This window comes from Falco peregrinus, chromosome 9 (genome assembly GCF_023634155.1).
Source record: "Falco peregrinus isolate bFalPer1 chromosome 9, bFalPer1.pri, whole genome shotgun sequence".
In the NCBI taxonomy this organism is placed as follows: Eukaryota; Metazoa; Chordata; class Aves; order Falconiformes; family Falconidae; genus Falco; species Falco peregrinus.
Window position 1 is genome coordinate 34066007 of NC_073729.1, and position 20019 is coordinate 34086025.

General features: G+C 44.6%; 1 long non-coding RNA gene across 2 annotated transcripts; it reads left to right on the forward strand.

Moving 5' to 3' along the window:
• Positions 1 to 9459: 9459 nt before the first annotated feature.
• On the forward strand, positions 9460 to 19048 carry LOC129785202 (uncharacterized). Of its 2 annotated transcripts, XR_008748876.1 has the most exons (4): positions 9460 to 9644; positions 11939 to 12173; positions 13678 to 13755; positions 14749 to 19048. It is a non-coding gene; the product is annotated as an uncharacterized LOC129785202 (long non-coding RNA). The 2 variants fall into 2 exon arrangements; XR_008748875.1 differs by having other exon boundaries at positions 11939 to 13755.
• The last annotated feature ends 971 nt before the right edge of the window (positions 19049 to 20019 follow it).

Here is a 20019-nt window from a genome sequence, read left to right on the forward strand (position 1 = left end):
TTGCTGGAAAAACGGGGAAGGAACTCAGCTGAGCAGAAAAATAAACATTGCTCTGAAAAGTAAAACAAAATAAATCCTTCTACAATTAAAGGTAAATTGCAAAAGACCTGCAAAAAAAATACTCGGGAACATTACTGAGATTCATTAAAAAATCAGATTTTTTCAAGTTTTACGTGACCATGGAAATAACCAGTGCTCCTTCAGCTGATTTGTTCTCCATAAAACTCTTCTATTTTCTGTCACCTAAAAATATCTGGCTCTTTCTGAAAAACTGATGAAGAACCCAGCTCCTTTTCTTCTCCCAACATGCCTCAGCTTGAAATCGTCAGAGCAGCGATGCTCGGCTTCTCTCCTCAGCCAAGAGTGGGAACCGCCAGGATAGGATTTCTCTCACCTAGTTTTAACCACCAAAAAAGTGGGTATCAAGTGCGAGCTGCCTCTCTAGGTGCTTTTTATGACCAGTATAGAACAAATAGCCCTTTGGAGGTGCCACTGACTATTGACGAATAATTTAGACTAAACACCTATAAGTAGGTGAGATGAATCCCACCCACAGAGTTTTCTTCTTCCTTGAGGCCAATTAGATATAAATGCTGCTTCACCGTGATCTAGTTTCAAGACTTTGAAACAAGGCTTTCAGTCAAAAATGCAAATTCAGTGAAAACAAGACCTTTTTGTGGGAAAGGGCTGGTTTCTGATTCCTGTCTTAAAAAGATATTTAGAAGAAAACAAGAGGTGTGGTTTCTACATTTTCAAAAAGCAAAATTTCCATTTTCTGTTTGAAATGAGTCTTGTGTTTGAAATTCACAGGAATGTATAGTCATTTAAAAATAAAGGGTCAACATAAAAAAGGAATCATTCCATTGGCCCAGCCTTTCTCCTTATATTTAAAGCACAGATCTGCAAAGAAATTTCAAATTTTTCCTTTCATCCTGATTTAGAGAAGGAAAAAAAAACCAACCAAGCCACCAATCAAAAGTTCAGACATCTATTTGGGAAATGAAAGCTATTTCCAATACAGCTTTAAGGCTTCAGCTAGAGCTGAATCACTGTGCTGAAAGGGTTGAGCTGACTTCACTTGAGTCGGGGGACTCCTGCTGCTACCAATTTTCGTTCCTCTTCTACTGCTTGGTGCCCAGCTCCAGCACTGGTCAGAGGCACCCCAGCTGCGGCATGGGGTGCTGCTGTGCCTGCGTTGGCCAGAAGCACCGTGAGAGGTGCTGGGCACCAACCTGGCTGTGTTTTGCTCATGCTCTGAGCCACAAGGACTTGGCCCAGGTCCCACCTGGCAGCTGAGTGAGCAGGTCAGCAAGGTGCAGAGCCCCAGCTCCGGCACCTACCTCTCTGCTCAGACTTGGTGCTTTGCCGACATGGTCAAACAAACCCTTGGTGCTGAACCGAAAGGCCAACAAACCCTTTAACAGATGCACAAAACCCAGGGGGAAGGTTTGCTGTGACTTTTCCTGCGGGTGAGTTTATGCTGGGCTGTGTGTGGCAGTTTGGCAGAGCAGCCCCTCGTTTCACCCGGTCTGAGCAGAGCTGTTTGCTCCTTGCAGACACAGTTTCCATGCCACAAAGTCCCGTAGTGCCCCTTGAGCCTCTGCCACCCCTTAACGCAGCCGCACAAAAACCAATATTGAAAAAGAGTTAACATCTCAGCATGAAACTAAGCTGTACGGCATATGCTTTTAACATTAGAAAGAGGAAACAGTTCAGGGAAAAAGATGCAGACCTGGCAAGTTTTTCTTTGTGGGGGAGAAAAAAAGAAAAAGGAGAAGAAGAAGAAAAAACAGCGAAGAGTTTTGCCTTTTTTCAGATGGAGAGGGGAGAGAGGAGCAGCAGTGCAGGGCACAGGGTACAGATCAGTGCCTGAGAACTGTTGCTGCTGATATTGCAGGGTTTAATTCACAGAGGTAACTGCCCCATTTCTGGCACCAAGAGCAGCCTTGCTTTCCCAGTGACAGCCCTTTCCTATTGCAGCCTCCTTGCCTGCTGGCTGCAGGGCTGCGAGACGGACTCTGCAGTGCTGTGCAGCCCAGTCTGAGGAATTGCACGGGCTCCGTGTGATGCAGGAGTGATGCTAGGGAGCAGGTGGAGCAGGGCTGATGGCAGCTGTGATCTTTGGTGCATTTTTAGATAGTCCCCAGCTCCTGCACCTATGCAGAAGTCTCAGCCTTCATTTATTTCAGTAATTAAGTCAGAACGGTGTTTTGGCTACAGAGAAAGACTTCAAAATAGTCATTGTGTGGATTCAAAAAACAGTAAGCAAATAAGCAGAACATCCTTATTTAAAAAAAAAAAATAAAATAACAAAAACAACTGGGGAAAAAGCCCTCTATTTTTTTAACCAGTCTCAGTATCTTGTGGTATTTGAAAGGCTGGGGCTGATAATCCTTGCACAGGGCTAAGTGCAAAGGCACTAAACCCTGCTCTCGTTTCTCCAGTGGGCCAGCACGGGTGTAGCTGAGAGTAAAAGCAGACCCACAGTGAATGGCTGCTCTGAGAGAGGAAGGGGATATTGAAAACAGCAGGCCACCGCTTAATTGTTTGGCCAGTATCTTCGAGACGAGCATTGTTTGCCTGGCAAAGCCACCCAAGCTGCCATCTTGGATTTTCCTTCAGATTTTTCAGCAATGTTATTTGCAAGCCTCCTAATTAATGCCAGGCCAAAAGCCCTGCGGGAAGGCTGACTCAAGGGAACGGTGGAGCAAGAGGCTGCCCCATCCAGGCAAAGCCCCGGGATGCTCAAACCCTTTTCTTCTCAAGACAAATAGTTCACTGCGAACCGTTATGAGCTTCTGAGTTTGTGGGATGAGGATAAGAGCTTGTGTCTCCTTGCTTCTAAAGGAGATAAATAGATCATGTGGTGATCTGAGAGTTTACTGGGAGTTACACACAGGCTCTGGTATGTCTTTAATAAGGATACAGCTCGTACTTTGGATCCACTTTCTCTCCAGCCCTCCTTTCTTCTCTGCCTCCTGTGTATTTGCTTGCATGTGTATGAACACACACGTGCGCGCACACACAAACCACAGACATGTGGACGAATAACCCACGGGACCAAATCTCGTTAACAAAAAGACTTTCAAAGGGAATAGGCCCCTCCCCGTTGGTTGAAATCAGAAAGAAAACGGGACTCTGAAATACTGCTGGTGATGCTCTGGTAGAAGGCCAGGAATACCTCAACCTCCCCGAGATGCTCTTAGATCAGATTGGTGCCCGTCTTGTGCTGCTGTGCTGCTGAGGATTGCCTTCCAGGTGTGGGAACTCAGCTGAGCCTCTATGAGCACCACTTTTATCTTCTGACTTCCTGACTGATTTTTTCTTCTCGTTTCCGTCAATTGAGAAAGCTTTACTCTTCCACTCCTTGAAGTCCACATCCAGAACCTCCCTTCTTCCTCTGTGATCCAAACGTGCAGGCAGGGTGGGAAGGGGACAGGCAAAACCCCACCAGCCTGTGTCCCCTCATTGCTTCTGGGCTGCTCTCACGTATTTGAGGATAATTCACAGCGGTTCTTCATGCTTAAAGGGAACTTTCCCTCTCAGGTGTCTAAACTACAGATTTTTTTCCCTCCTCTGGAAGAACCAAGGAAAGGCAGGCAGCTGAGAGTTTTGTGTGTGTGTGTGTGTATATTTATTTATTGTAGAGAATGTGGGTTAAAAACATTTGAAGCAGCCTAGGCTAATACTTCAGTGTGGCTGTGTGAAGTCAGAACAAAGCCCATTTTTTTGATTCACAGGCTCTACACGCAGGGGAATTGCACAAGATGGACTGTCCCTTTCTTCCTCTCTGCTCATGTCAATGGTACAGAATGGAAAATTTGCACGCGAGAAAAAAAGGTCTCCTTGAAGTTACATGAATCATTCTGAGGGGCATTGCCCTACCTTGCCTTTTCTAAGTCATCTCCTCTATTTCCTCTCCAAGGTATCACGTGAAGGCAAACCACAACAGACTGTGCCATCGCTTACTCAAGCAGCTTATTTTTATCCAGCAGTGAATATCCTGACTTCCCCCTTTTCGATAGATCAATGGCTCTCCCAAAATCTCTTACTGCAACAGAGCTTCCTGCAAATTTAACTGTGTCTGCACTGATGGCATCTTTAATAATCAAACAACTGACTTGCTTTCGTATTTCTTAAACAGTGACATTCTCATCGCTGGAGAGATCATGGAAAAAGTTCAGTGGAAAAAAATTATGTACTTTTACCTCAAAGTCTCTCTTGGCATCACAATTGCTCTGATGCCTCTGTTTCCAAAGTTAAGCTGGCCATACTGAGCAAAATCAGGCAGTTTACACTCGGCTTTTCTCCATTCCTTTTTCAAACAAATATAATTACTTAGAATTTTAGCTGGCAAGGGTTGAATGAAAATCGGTAAAGTTATCATTAACTGACCTCTTTTATTTTTAGAAATAAGAAACTACCCACGGTTCCTCCTTTCCTTTCATGTAATCAAAACCCCCAAACAGTTGACACTATTGTAAAGGCATAAAATGTTGGCAAGTAGAAAAAAAAAAAATCAGACACAGAAAGAAATGCCAATGAAAAATGTATGTGCTACCCTGCAGGTGATGTGGCCTGTCACTGCAGTCAGTTATGGGCCAGGGAATAAAGCACTAGTCCCTGAGTAAGGATTTTACAGCCTTAACAGAGAAAAGAATCGTTTCAACCAGAAAACAACACAAACCCAAGCAGAAATGTGCTAGAGAGGAGGATTTGTAGCCATGCGGAGCAGTGACGCTCTCCCAACAGGACAAGGAACAGCAGAGTATCTCACTTCTTTTCAGCCAGGTCTTGATCCTCTTTTAGGAGCGTACGGCACAGTTCCCAGCACCTGCCCGGGGGGTTTCCCTCAGCTTTGCAGGTTTGTACTTTTAATAGAGTCACTGTAAGAAGAAAAGATGTATTTTTTCCAGTGTGCCTGTCCTGCTCTGACTGGGGGATGAGGAGTGCCAGCCGGCGCTCTTTTAGCTGTGCGGCTTATTGCATTTAGGGAACGTACTACCAAGACTTGCTAAATCCCCCTCTCCTCCTCCCCAAACCAAAGCCAATACTGTTATAAGCATCCTGGCTCAGGAAGGAGACAAATCTTTTGGGGACTTCTGACACTAGTAGAAATCTGGGTATCTGAGCAGCCTGGGGTCCTGGAGCTCCCCAAATATGTGTTCTTCCTCTGCTTTAAGACAGGGGCAAAGCACAGCCCCCTGCTATAAGCCACTGCTCAAGATTTCATGCCAGGCACCCTCCTTTAGTACAACATCATGCTCTTCCTCTTTCATCTGAGCCCAGAGCAGGTCCAAACTGGAACTTCAAACATACAACCAACAGATGTTGTGAACATCAAGGGCCCCAAAAGGCGACTCAAATCCCATGATCCCAAAAGAGGAACTTGCTTTGTGAAATGTTTTCTTGCATGTACCCACAGATACTAGAAATCTCACGAGGACAACCGATCTGATAACATTTCCACTGTTCCGAAGGATTACTTTTCCAGTCAGAACAAATAAAGACATTTTAGTAACTGCAAACATAAAGCAGAGCCCTGCTTCAGCCACACAACTGAAACGCTGCCGTCCTTGCCTAACCGCAAAACCCATCTGGACCCTGCTGACACCCTTCTCACTCACATTTAATTCCAGCAGCCATCAAATTGCTTCTCCAACCTAAATTTTGTCTCCCTGTACCTGTTAGTTCCACCATGCCCACCCAGCGCTCAGCTCTTGGGGACATCTGCAAAACATCAACTGACTTTTTATTAAAGGTTTTATTGGTCAGAAGGGGCTATCTCTTTAAAGGGAGAAGCTGGATGGATTCCTTTTTCCCCAGGCTGCTGAAATACACAAATATTGTCACATTTGCTGAGGCTATTTCAAAAATAAATAAATGAAGCCCGCAGGCTGGGTAGCGATGGAGATCTACAGCTGCAGGGTGTAAAATTGGAATCCCCATCTACGGCCATGCCGCAGGGCTGCTCCCCTTGCACAACATGCAAAGGAAGGAAGTTGAAAGGAAGCAATTTATGAGTTAGCTCTGAGTAATACAGTGATATGGTTAGCAATGCAGAGGTAGAAAAGCCTCTATGACAGTGAATATACGTGGGCTTGTAAATCAGTGCTGAACGGGAAACTAACGTGAGGAGAGAAGCTGCGTAATTTTATCAGCGTGCATCCAGTAAGGTCACGGCCAACAGCAGATGCATCGGATAATGGGAAAAGGGGAAGAAAGGCTGCTTTTTTGCATTTTATACCTGTACCTCAACTGTAACATAAATGGTCAAGCAGCGTTTTCCTTTCCTTCATGATTTTCTCTGAAGGAGGCAACTGTTATAGAGCAAAATTATTTTCTCCTAACATCCAGTCTAAGAAGAATGGGATATAGTTCCTTATTCAATAGACAGTCCAGATTCAGAGAGAGAGAGAAGAGGTTTTTGCTGTAATTTTGCTTATTGCTCTTGTTTACTTTTTCACAGTTCTTAATAATGAAAAATTTCAGATGAAACAAAACACACTCCGAGTCGCTCAGCTCCTGTGCTGAGTTTGAATAAAACTTCACAGCAACTTTTTCTAGTGATCAAAAATATCTAATGAGTTTTTCCCCTAATCACTTGGCATTTTTGTCAAATTAACTTCTTGGACCTGTCGATGATCAAAGATATCATAACACATAGAGAATAGCAGTAAAGGCTGCCTACTGTTGTAATTTTCTTTTTTTTTTTTTTTTTTTTAATTGAAAAATAACCAAACCTCTGGTACGTATTTGAGTTTTGATTAATCTCTGAAGGTTCACACAAGGTTTTGGGTATTTATCAAAACACATACATGAACCTGAGGCTTTTAAGGTTTGGTAATCAATATTTAATTTATTCCTGTATAGACAGCTCCAGCCTACCAATTATGCATTTGTTTAAAAGAAGAGGTCTAATGGTAATACTTCTGGCTTCGAAGATAAAGTCCAGCATTTAGAAAGGTACAAGAAATGTAAATTGAACGGAGAATTTGAAACCATCTGCTGAATTTTTATTTAATTAAGGCCTCATCTGCATTTGAAACACAAATTAAGGTAAAGTGTGAATTTAAATGAAAAAGAGATTGATGAATAACTTCATGGGCATTTGAGTTCTGGGACAAGAGTGCATTGTCCCTATTTACCTTAATATACTTTGAAATTATGTTATTCAAATTAGAAACACAGACTTCTGTATTCAAGAACAAGAGCATTGATACTTGGAGTTAATCAGAAACACTCAAGAGCAATCTATATGCAAGACAGTTTATAAGAAAAGTTAGCAAGGAATTGTGAAATGAGCTTTGCACTCCACATGTAACATATTTCATAGAACTGCAGTTTAGGGAAGTTTCAGGCGCACAACTTACTCAAACCTCACACAGATTGTTCTGAGTAACATCTTCCTTGGGTGTGCATCTGGTGTAATGAATAGAAATAAGGGTGTGTTGTTTAAGGATACAAAGAATATTAAATGTAAACGTAATCATAGGCAGTTTGGGGTTGCATAGCTCTTTCTGGTTTTGCCAGATAGGTTTAAAGTGAGCACAGAGAAATTGCAAAAATTGCACACCACAGGGAGAGTTTTAGGGCTGAAATCCTGGTCCAGCTGAGCAGAGCAGATCCTGAAACTCAAGATGTCCTGGGATATCTCCAGCCTCAGAATAAAGGATTCATCTCATACTTTGGGGCACCAAAGAGGAGTCTTCTGTGTTTTTCAGAACAGGACTTGCACCCCTGCATTGAGAAATCTCTCTGTTAACTTGGCATGAGCTGCAGCAAGCCTGAAACTCCCATTGAACAGCCCTATGAAACTGATGAGACGTTAGTTTTCTAGCAAAAGCCCCAGTGGTGAAATGCACCGATTTCAAGTCACCCTTTTGCCATACTCCGTTTTTGCTGTCATCAACATTTCTCTGATCCCCCTGCAGAACAGTTCCAACTTTATCAGGGTTTAGAGGATCCAAAATTTTTATCTCTGAATCTTCTCCCACAAACCAGGCTTTAGTGATTCACATAAAATAACTTCTGGGCCTGAACTGACAAACTTTTGCAAAATGTAAAGCACCCCTTTTCCATCAGTTGTCAAGATGGATAAAAGCCAGGGCATTCAATCTGACCTGTGCTTGACCACACAGACTTTGGAACCAATGCTGCCTTGCTCTGCTTATGGGAGCTTAGCTATTGATTTCAAGGGAAACATGAAAATGGAGCCTGAATCTGAGCTAACCTAGGTTACTGGTCTGGTTCTAAAAGATAAACCCCTAATTCTTCCTTGTTAGAAAGCCAAAATACTGTATCGATATTGGGCCTACATCAGGCGTTTCATTACAGAAGGTCACTTATTAACATGTTCCTCTTCCTTGGACAGTTGGGTGGACCACCATATATGCTGGAACAGTACTAGTATATATAAAAAAAAAAAATTAAAATCCCGACCACACTAACAGTCCCGTTGGGGAACAGTGATGAACTCACAGTATAGATGATAAAAAGAGCAGCTGTGGCAATCTCATATTCATTGCTTGTGTTTACAGCCTTCTGCAGAAAGTGGGAAGCACTTTGCTTCAACACCCGAATACATGTAATTCTGCCCCCCCCCCCCAAATAAACAAACATTTATTTTAGTTAGATGATGTTTTTGATTATTTCTCCCAAAATTATTTCTTCTCAGAGTCAAAACTTACCTCAAGATGCACAGAGCAGAGAAAAGACACTGCGGATTACACAGAAGCCTAAAACCCGCCTGTAAGTAAATAAAATCAAATAACTGTAATAAAAAAAAAAAAGTTAATTCTAGCCTTTTGTTTGTTTCCATTGTAAAATTGCCATGGGACTGAGGAAATATAGTAGCGCTTAATTTTAATAGTTCCATCATTGTAGATTGGCTGGGTATTAATTGTGTTAATGGTGATCATACTGAATTCATTTGGTATTTATTGAGAGACCACCTGTGCACCCATATGGTTTCCATCATTATTTAGGAGTAGTTAATGGACCCATTAGGAGTTAGCAGAAAGATGTGGGCTGGCAGTACTTCCCGAGAGTGGTAGAAACATTCTGTTGATATCCATTGCATTTTGAGGATTTTCCAAAGAGCTATTTGCTTCCCACCAATTTTCTTTTTTCTTTAAATTACATATAATCTCATCTTAGCTTTCAAGAACTCCTGGAAAAATGAATTCGTGTTTCTTTGCGTATGACAAATCGAGGGGGGCAACCTTTAGCCTTCTGATTTTGCAAAATCTCTCTTAACATGTTTGCTGCGTAGCTCTCTGGAGGAAGCAGGGCAGAGGAAAGCTTCCAGCATCACAACAGAGCTTCTGCTGGGTGGGTGAACTTGTGTGCTGGGGGGAGAGGATGGGGAAAAGGGGAAATGTTTACTGGGACGCTCAGCCTGCAGCGTGACAAATTTGCCCATGCAATATGTAGTCTCAGTTGTGCAAGACCAGAAACCTGTGATGGGGAGGGGATGGTGGGGGAGTCACATGCAGAGAATCAGCCTTGACTGTCAGCAGAGGAGAAGGAAGAATGCTTTGGCTGGGTGTGGTGGTAACCAAGGCTGCTCGCTGACCGCAATGACCTCCTGCTTTGATCCACGTATCTGAAAAGGCGCTGCTAACGCTCTGCTGCTGCACAGGGTGAGTAAACACGCAAGAGGCTGTAGCAAAGCATTTCCATTTTTGGTGCCATGACAATGGGCAGATGGAGGAGCATCTGTGTAGCTTCAGTGCAAAAGGACAGTTACTTTGTTCAAACTGGAATCTCTGGAGCAGTCTAAAATGAATTAAGTGCTTATTTCCGCAGAAACAGGGAGTCTAGCTGCCCCCACGCATACTTGGTAATTTCAGGCTTATTTTCTGTGTCTATCCCTAACAATACGAAGCTTATGCAATCTCTGCTCTGCACCAGTATCCATCTGTCAGCCATCTCTAATAACATCTGAACTTATTGGATAGTTGCAACCAGATTTGATAAAACAGTGGAGGTCTCAAAGGTTTTAGGTTCATACTGGTTTCATAAAAATGGGGGGAGAGGATAAAGGAAGGGGAGAGACCCCAGCTAGTGCTTATACAGAGCAAAGGGGCTCAGTCTTGGCTCAACTGTAGCCCAGACAACAGAGACTCCACTCCTCAGTGAAGTTTTCTTTCCCTTACAGGTGTCTGAAAGATTTTCTCCTATGTTTAAAGAATTTTAAAACTCTCTCCCTCTCACATACACGATTAAAGAGGAAAACATTGAAGCTGCAGATTTCCTAGATCTCAAGTAAGTCAGGAAGCCACGTGGTACACATCATGAGAAACCAAAATTCATTAGTTCTCTTGCTCATGGAAATACTTGTTTCAATAAACAAGGAAGAAACCAGGCTGTCTTTCTATTTTGCTAGAGAAACAATTAAATTAACAGTTATTCATCATGAGTGTATTCAGTGTGAAGGAGGCCTGAAACAGTAATTTCTGCATGTAAGGTATATAATCAAGGTACTGTTGACATGACTCTGGTGATTATTCATACTTATATTCACAACCTGATCTTGTTAAATGAGGCTGCGTCCTCACAAACACACCTTTGGCATTTAAAAGAGGCTCTTTTCTGTAGCTATGGAAGCCAGGTCAGACTTCAGTGCACCTCTTGATGGGACCCCTTCCTTTTCTGATCTGGGTATAGTTGGGCTGTGCTCTTAAGCAGCTATTAATACAATAGACACACCTACGTTAGCATTTTCATAATTCCCTCTTGAAGGAAATCTGGCAAATGTCTTCATTTACTGTGCTTAGGTTTGAAGTGCACAACAGTCTTGAAGGGCACAAATCAGATTATTTTGGGGAGTATTTAAAGCAACAGATGTGCATCCAAAGGGTTCCAACTGCTAATGAGCTTTCAGACTAGATCTTATGTAAAATAGGCCCCCAAACATGTACGATATGGAGGTCAGGTTCTCGTCACCGGCAGTTTCACTCCACAGATTTGTCTCTGTTGCATTCCCCCTCCAGCACGGTGTGCCCTGGTGCCCGTGCCAGCTTGCTGTGGAGATCAGAGCAGTGCACAGAGTGGGCCGTTGCACTCCAGCAGAACTGTCTTCAGACCAGATCTCATTAAGTTATTTCCCAAACTTCTCATTTCAATTCTTTCTAACTGCTGTGTAACAGCAGAGCAGTGCTTTTGCTTTTTGTTTCTTGTATCAGTGATGTGAAATGTTAGTGGCTTGAAATGTCACGACACTGGGAAGTGAGAATTTGATGGCTTCACAGCATATCCTAACAGCTATCCAGACTTCTTCTCAATCCTCGGCATGGCTGTGCCACACGGTCAAAAGCCATTAATAGATGGCTCCTCAGCCACTGATAATGTTTCCTTCTTTATGCTTTTAAAATATTTCTAGTCACTTTCTGTAAAAGGACCTAAATCACAAACATTTTCATTTCCAATAGCTTCATGCTTGTAGTTTTTCAATATTGCAATAACCCTCTTTTGTCTTTTCCTTTTTCCTCTATTGCACCTTCCCTCACCTAATTCTAGCACTCCTGCTTTTGTTTATTCTACTTTCTTTACTTTGTCCTATCTATGTTGCAAAATCACACTATTGAAACTGTTGGAGCGGTGTTACATTCGGAAGTTTACCTTCCCCATGGCTCTGCACATATGTCACCCTCTGTGCTGTTCCAGCACCACAAAATGATGCCAGGTGTCCACAGGGTGCCCCTACTCAGCTGTGTGGAGCTGCATCTGGTGCTGCTCGCCCTGGTCCAGCTGCTCCAGTGCAGGAGGCTTTTCAGGGAATTACTGCCCAAGGTGGCTTGTTCTGTTTCAGTCTGCTTTCTTACCCTACTCTCTAGTGTGACCAATCTGTGCACACAGGCCTTTAAAGTTTGTGTCATGATTGAGCCATTTCACTGCCTCTTACATAAAATCCTTCTCTTGTCCTTTTCCTTAGGGTCCACACAGCTGAGGATGCACCTGAAATGCAAGAGCATCTCTGTGCCTTACCTACTGCTTCATTCAGCAGCACAGCACTGAGAGCACTGGAAACAAGACAAATTGAAGCCGTTTTCTTTTGAAAGGGGTTAAAACCCCTTGCAGCACCCCTTTTAAGCTAAGATGAGCAGACAGTGGATCCTCCTAGAAATCCACACTGAAGATGCTCTCAAGCAGTCCTGTAAGGTGCAGTGGTCCATCACATCTTCTCTGCGCATGTACTTTTAGTGGAAGTCCACCCATAATTAACACTTTTCAGTGAGTGTGCTTTTGGGCTGTAAACAACAGTAAGGAAACACAGGATGCTGCAGGTAGTTTCCCTGGGTGAAACAAGGCCTGCCCAAGTGAAAGCGAAGCCAAAGAGAGTGTTTTAAGATTATTACCATTCCAAGTGGAAATTCAGCAAGTAGGAAAAGTGATTGCACAGCTGCTGAATGCTGCGCGAAGGCTGGATGTGGCAGTAGCTGTCTCTCCAGCCACGTGGCTTTTCCCAAACAGTAGTTCTGTTTAGAAGTCAGCGCTGCCACTGGTATGCTCCCGGGCAGGATATAGAGGAGAAGAAATACTCTGTGCCAGTACTTCTCCCATAGTTCATGCAGCACCGTTAGCGCTGGGTCACCCGAAGGTGACAGGGGAAGGTAAGCGCACCTGTGGGGTGGCCAGGATGCTCCATCTCCGCAGGAGGAGGAAGCAGAAGAGGAACTGAACTGCTCGGGGTAGGTCTACACCACCAGTTAACAGCAGATTTAGGCATGTTGTGTCCAGCCCTGCACATGTTCCGCCCACGCTGCTCAGTCACATAGTGTAGGAAACATTTCCCACAACGTTATAGAATCTCCTGTGTCTAAATATGTCTGAGTAACCTATGCAAGCCTCTGTGTAGACATGACACCTGAGCTAGCTGCCTAGCGTGGCTGCTATTAGGGGGCAGAGAGGAGCACTGCTAAAGCATGACCCTTCTGACCTCCTTTAGATGCTCTTCTTAGAAGGAGATAGTTGGTAACCCTAGAAATGCTTGTGTCTCTCCCTTGATTATACGCAGAGCCAGGGTAATTAGCTTGGCAGCAGATATCTGAAGGTTAATGGGATGAATTCCACCTCAGCTACACTTAGGAGGACACTTGGACACGGAAAGACATTGCACGCGGTCAGGGTATAAAGCTCTTCATCAGACCTTCGGAGACACCCGCTAGGTGCAGCCAGCACACACGGTTCACTCCTGCTCTGTATGAAGGATGGAGCTGAGGCCAGCGTGGACCGTGGCTGGTTTGGCCACCAACGGCGATGTTGGGCTGAGAGCTTTTCTGTGTGTGCTTTGTATATGAACACGTGAAGGATGGAAGGATCTAGTCCTGGGATCAAGTGTGAGCCTACGCTTTGACAGCACAGATGTGTTCCCGAGCAACACGGACCCAGCGACATACAGCTTGACAAGGGGTTTGCCTACAAATGGGATCTAGCTTTGAGTTAGTGGGTTTTGTTACTGAAAAAGAGGGTCACCTCCATCACACAGGATAAAGCTTGGGGAACAGCAGGTAAAGATGCATGGAACCAGGAAAATAATTGCAACCGGCCTTTGATCCTTAACCTGTGTATTCAAACTCCACAGGAACACCCCCCAAACCTGAATATCTCATTGTTTATATTTATGGTTATGGTTTTTAATGGACTTCTACCCTTCCTTCCCCTGGGTACGAGCTGTGTGGCCAAAAATAATGTGAGACCTGGTCTTTCCACCATGTTTTGACTCCTAGGGAACTGAAGAACCGTGAGAAGGTCTTATCTGATGTTATTTCAGCCCCACAAATAGCTCCCTAAGTGATTCAAAGTGCTTGAAAAAGGGGAAAAAAAAAGTAAACACAAATACCTGGAATGAAAATATAAGTCCCCAGAGCCCCACACACCACAGCCTGTCAGAGCATGAGGGACTGACAACCCAACCCCTCTTGGCAATATCTAATGTCTCTAAAAGGTTCTCTGGGTAATTTGTCCATGTTTAACATTGCATTGGAGGGGAAGTTGAAGAAGTTGTATTGTTCCTTTGTATTGTTCCTTTTAACCAGTTGTACTGCACTGCCTGTTGCTCCTCTTCTTCCCTGAGACCTTAGCAGAGACTGAACCAGACCTCAGACATCTAAATCAGTGAAGCTCCATGACTGTTAGCTACAGAGCTGGACACAGGGTTTTCCCTCTCAGCCCTCTGCTCCCCCAGGCTTGCCTGAGGCATGGCACGAATTTCAGCTGTATCTCCTATGCTGCCCTGAATGAACAGTGCCTTCCCCTTTAAACAGTGGGCTCATCGCTGTGACCAGCTACACTAAACTTAACACAACCCACCTGCTCCCAGCACAACTGCTTGCCACTGCGTGTCTCCCCCCATCCCACCGCATCCCACCTCACTGCAGGGAACGCCTGCGCTGCCACCCCCAGGGGCACGGCCACGCAGGAAAGGCTATTTTATACAAACCTTGCACCCCCACCTCAGAGAAGATACGACCATTGTGCCTGCTTCCCCTTGTACTGAAGTGGGTCTTTCAATAGATGCTGTGGGAACCCACCTAGAGCTGATTATGGTGTAGACCAACGTGTCTTTTGTTCCTTCATGTGGGAGGCAGCAGGGATTATTTTTGGGGGCTATGTAAACCACCACACATCAACTATAAACTCTTAGTCATCTGCAAGGGATGGTATGCCCCCTTTATTCATTACTTCATTGTAGGCTTTATTTTCTTAAATGAATGAATCTTTATTTAGTTTTCTTTCTTTCAGACATGAACATGCGAATCACACATGCAGCAAGGATCCAAGAATCCATCGACACATGAACTCCTAGTTTTAAAGCAAGGAGTATCCAAATATTACAGAATGGAGAGCTTGTACTCTGTGGCATAGCAGATTTCAGCCATTCAGTGTCCAATTTAGGAGAATACTGAAAAGTCTGACCTCAGTTTTACCCATACAATGTCAACGTTTCAGTACAAACCAAGAGCTATTTACAGTGGTGCCTTGGGACAGATGGGATCTGCTGAACTTTCTGGCTGCCAGTGATGTAAAATGACTATGTGGGTAGGAAACAGCATGCCTGGACCACTAGGCTGTAGGTCACAATACCCAAGATAATTTGATTTTTGATTGTGCCCATTTCCCTTTAACATAGGACAAATCCTTTTACCTCCTTGTCTCTCCATCCAGCTCTTGTCTCCAGCTAGCCTGGGCACAGCTTGGCTATAGCAAGCATCTGGTGATTTTATTAACCATATTGACCTGGGTGATCTCTGAAATGAAAAGGTCAATCAGACACAGAATCTGGAAGATGGCATTTCCATTTGGGGAGAGAAAACTCTTTGGAGATGGGTTGCAAAGGCACATCTCAAATTCTCTAAGTTTCCAACTACTTTAGGCCCAGGTTTTTAGCTTAAGCACATCTGGAACAATTACTGCTCCAAACATGTGGTACATGTCCTAGAAGAAAGTATTTTAAAACAAAATAATAATAATAAAAAACCCCCAACAACCAGAATGAAGTCTCTGGCTTTTCCACGGAAGGAAGGCAGGACCACTACCACACTCAGTGCCAACAGCTTTGGAAGCCCAAAATGAAGTTATATAGTAACGACAAATATCAAACAAACTGAAGAAAATGGGAGTGGGGGGAAATGCTGCTCTCCCTCTTCCCACCTCGCTCCCTCCTCCCCTTTTCCTGGCCCACCCATGTGTAACTGACTCCAGTAAACCACGAAAAGAGCAACTTGGCAGCCGCTGGCACGCTGGACCTGGGCAGATGCCAGATGCTGCGTTCTCACTGGTTTTTAAAGTAGCATTTATTTTTTTTTTTTATATATAAAATCTATAGTGTCACTCTGAATGGCTAAATGAGCCACTGAAACCAAGATAAGCAAAAGCAGCAACTGGCATGCACCCTGCTTGTTCTCCACATCGTGTCCAGTTACTATGTCAGGCTAAATCCTCTAATGAGGTTCTTATGCAACTTTATTTTAGTCACAGGGAGCCTGAGTCCTCCTCCTGTCAGTCAGTAGGAAGTTTTCAGCTGAATATGAAGACCAGTATTTTGCCATGAATTTGTCAAGCATAAGAAGCTACAGTATTTGGCTTTCAGTGTCACAGTCAGGGAGATTTCCCTGTGTAATAAGAAATCAATTAGATTTCTCTATGCAATTGGACACAGAAATATGCTGTTTTCTTATTTGTATCTATTATTTATTTTGTGGAATATCTCTTTACTGAGGCCACATTTGATGCTTCATGTAAAGAGAAAAAAAGACAGCCCCTGCCCCAGGGAAATGCCCGATGTGACACTTGTTAACTTTTCAAAGCAGCAGTAAGATCTGCAGCGAAGGGGGTCTCTGAACTGGGTGTGTAGTGATGAGATCCCTTCAGGAAGCAAAGGGCTCGTCTGGGTCGTGAGTGCTGGCGGGTGAGGCAGCAAAGCAGGTTGCTAGCATCACCCAGACAGGAGCACAACCTGTGATAAACTCCCTGGTTGCCCCCTGTTATCACATTTCCTCCGTTTGTTCCGAGGGGAACTGTGGCTCAGAGCTGCCTGAGCACATCTTGGAGTCACACTGGCCCAAGTGTCGCTTTTTGCTTTGCTGACCCCTGAAATGTCTTTGAGCATCTGCCTTGTGCAGGCATTCAGCCATGTCTGGAAAGACGACTCTTCAGAAAAACAGCGTGTTTTTCCTGTGTCTTAACTTGAGCTGGAAAATGGAGCGCAGGCTCCAACAACTCACAGACTAAACACCAGAACCTATGATTTCTTCTTTTGTTTTAAAACTCACATCAGCAACAGAGAATGGAAAAAACGTGTGAATCAGGTCATTTCCAAGTGATGTGATTCACTCCAATAGGATGTTGCATTTCTTTGTGTCTCTTCAAGGAATCACATGGAACAAAACCACAACAGGCTGCTGACTTGCTATGGGGTAGGGGCGGGTGGAGGGAAAGAGCAAAAGTGCCCCTTATTTTAAGAAAATAACTGTTGTGCTTATCTTCTCCCAGGTGTCTATGAGGCCTGTAGAGGTTTGACAGGATTCCCACGAATGAGAACTTTTGCCCACGATTCTGTTCCAATCTCTCTCTCTCTCACATATAATAGAGCTGGAGGCTTGTGGTCGAGTGACCTCAGCATCGTTGCGAAAGTAGTTTGCTTGCATTATTCTCACCACACGTGATTCCATAAGAAACACCACTCTATGCCTAGCTATTTTTCATTAACTCTTTCCTGGGAGGCAAAACACTGAAAAAACAGAGGCATGGGACCCTTTCTCTGTAGAAGCCATGCTGGGCAGTTCCAGGCATTTGCCCACATCACAAGCGCTCCAGGGCTGAGTTTCTCTGCCCCAAGAGGGCTGCAGCCTTGGGGAGCAGTACCTGCCTGTGCCGTGGGTCGGAGGTGTGCGAGGGAGCGCTGCTGCTTTTTGTCAGATGCACTAAAGAAACCTGCCCCTGCCCTCCAGGAGAAGGGGCCCTGCACAAGCAAAGCCCAACGCTGACCTCGTGGTGCCTGTTTGCCAGCCCAGAACACTTGGGCTCACCTAGAACTGTATGATGGGCATCTTCTTAGTCCTATTTATGTCAGGAGTACATGAAGGGAGCAACAGAGTTTTGGATTAAGCAGATTTTTCTCTCCAAAAAAGTTGAAATACTGGAGGGGGGCAAAGAAATGGAGAAGTGTTGTCCTCTTTAAACTTCCCTATCAAGTGTATGTTTTCTTCTCACAGCACTGCTTTTTGCCATCATTCATTCCTTGAATAGAGATACTGGGGTCAGGGGCAGTCAGAGAAGTTGTCCTCTCCCTCCCTGAGCCCTCTGTGCTACTGGGAGAGAGCAGCCCAGCCAAAGTTTGCCACCACTGCAGGCTCTGGACACTGGGGTGAACGGCTTGTAAAACTGTCTTTCTGCATGTTTGCAAAGCACTTAGCACAGCAAGGGTCGATTGTATTACTACAGGGCTGATAATAAATATTGGTAATAATGAAAGTAGGAAGAAATTGTTACTGGAGTGCTGTGTGAGAATGGCAAATTTGGCTACTGCTGTTTGCAAGTGTATGGAGACTGGGATGAGAAATTCTTTGCGTGCACAGTGTGGTGTTCAGAAAAGGTTCCTTCCAAAATCTAGACGAGGATGTGTGGAAGCAATCCTTAATGCATTCATTCCAGGCCTGGTATAAAATCTCCTTTATATTAAGAGACACAGTCCCAGTGCAAGTCCCCAGCCAGGAGGGATGCCGTGAACAAATGCCACAGGACAGGGCAGGCACTCCTCTCAAATCAGACAGTGAAAACAGCATAACGGAATGGGGAATCTTGTTCATTTAATCAAGCCATTCCAGTGTGCTGGAATATAGATGTTTTCTGAGGGATGACAGCTTCAGGCAAGGGACTCCCAGCAGCGAGAAAGCAGAGCCAGCGAAAGCAGGAACACACAGCGCACGGCTCTCAGAGGGAACTGTCCCTGCCACATAACGGAGATCACCATGTTTCACAAAGCATCCTCGTTTAAAACACGTTAAGGCTTGTTGTTCATAACCTGAATGAAGTCCAGGTGTCGCAGAGGGCCAGACCGTCCCCTCCTCCAAGGTGCACCCCTCGTGCTGTGGGTGCTGAGCACATGCAGGGGTCCTGAGGGCTGTGAGAGCTTTGCAAGCCACAGGTGCAGCCGTGATCTCCACTCCTCAGTCAGGGTGCTTGCTGGCTGCCAAACTGTATGTGATGATTACGCAGTGTGGACATCTCATCAGCTGCTAAAATGAGGCCTTCTGATTCATTTCCACTTGGAATCTAGATGACAGTTTGGTTTGAATTAGACATGGGCTAGAGCCAAAACCCTGGATCTGAACTTCCTCAGATTTTGGGAAGGCTCCAACCTGGATCTGAGCTTAGCTCATGGCTCTCATACAAAGATTGGAGCCAAACCCTAGATCAGAACATTCCCAGAATATGGGGAAGCTCAGAGCTCATCTTTGATGCTGGGTTCATCTCAAGCATGGGTTTCCAAGGATTAAATACTGTCCTTATGTCAGCTTGCTCTGTTTTCTTCTATAGCTGGTGTTTAACAAGTGCATTTTTAGCTCTACAATTGTACCTTTCCAGTTCTTGCAAATGAGAATAAACAAGAAAGAAAAAAAAAAAGAAAAAAGTGTGTGTGTGTATATTTCAACTGGAAAAGCATCTTCTTGTGAATTTGCCTATTGGATACACAAGAGGCTTTTTGGCTTCAAGGCACGACAGTTGTGTCTCATTCAAAAAATGCTGGACACAGTTCCCTTGCCTTTCAGCGCAGGAGTTACGACTGTGGCACCGTGACTGTGGGGAGAGCTCCTCGGGCATGCCCCCCCCCCCTCAGCTCACCCCTGCACGAATCCTTTAAAAGAAAGGAAAGGACTGAAGAGTAACAAAATTCCACTTTCAAGCTGCTCAGAAGACAGTGCTGACAAACAGCCCCCAGAAGGCGAGATCTCGCAATCTGCTGCTGCGGAGCAGCTGAGAAGCCGGCTCTCAAGTCCCAGGGATCTCAGGGTGTGAACACGGGCAGGGAAGCACGAGAAATCCCACAGAAGGTGTCCCCTCGAACGTCTGGAAAGTGTCGAACTGCCTGCCACTCTGTGCTGAGGAAAATCTCAGCTCCAACAGAAGGCTTTGTCAACACAGCGCCGTATCATTAGCTGGAGGTTTATACACTTCAGTTGACACCTCTCCCTTGTCCTACAGATGTTGCGCTGCATTTCGGATGGAGCCTCTAACAGTACAGCTGTTTGAACACATGTGCATTTTCCACTCAACAAACCGCAAGAATACAGCAGCGGGGTTACAACGTTTGGATCCTAGGGCTAGAACAAGAGAAGCAGAAAAGGTGTTTCTTTGGGAAATCTCTGTAATTTCTCCTGTAGCTTCTCTCTTTCCGATTTTATTCACTGACTGTGCTACGCTCAGGCCATGGGGAAGGTAAAGTCTGATTGATATTGTAAGTGACAACTAAGGCCTTGAAATCATTTCCTCAGTTCATCTTCGGGAGGTGTT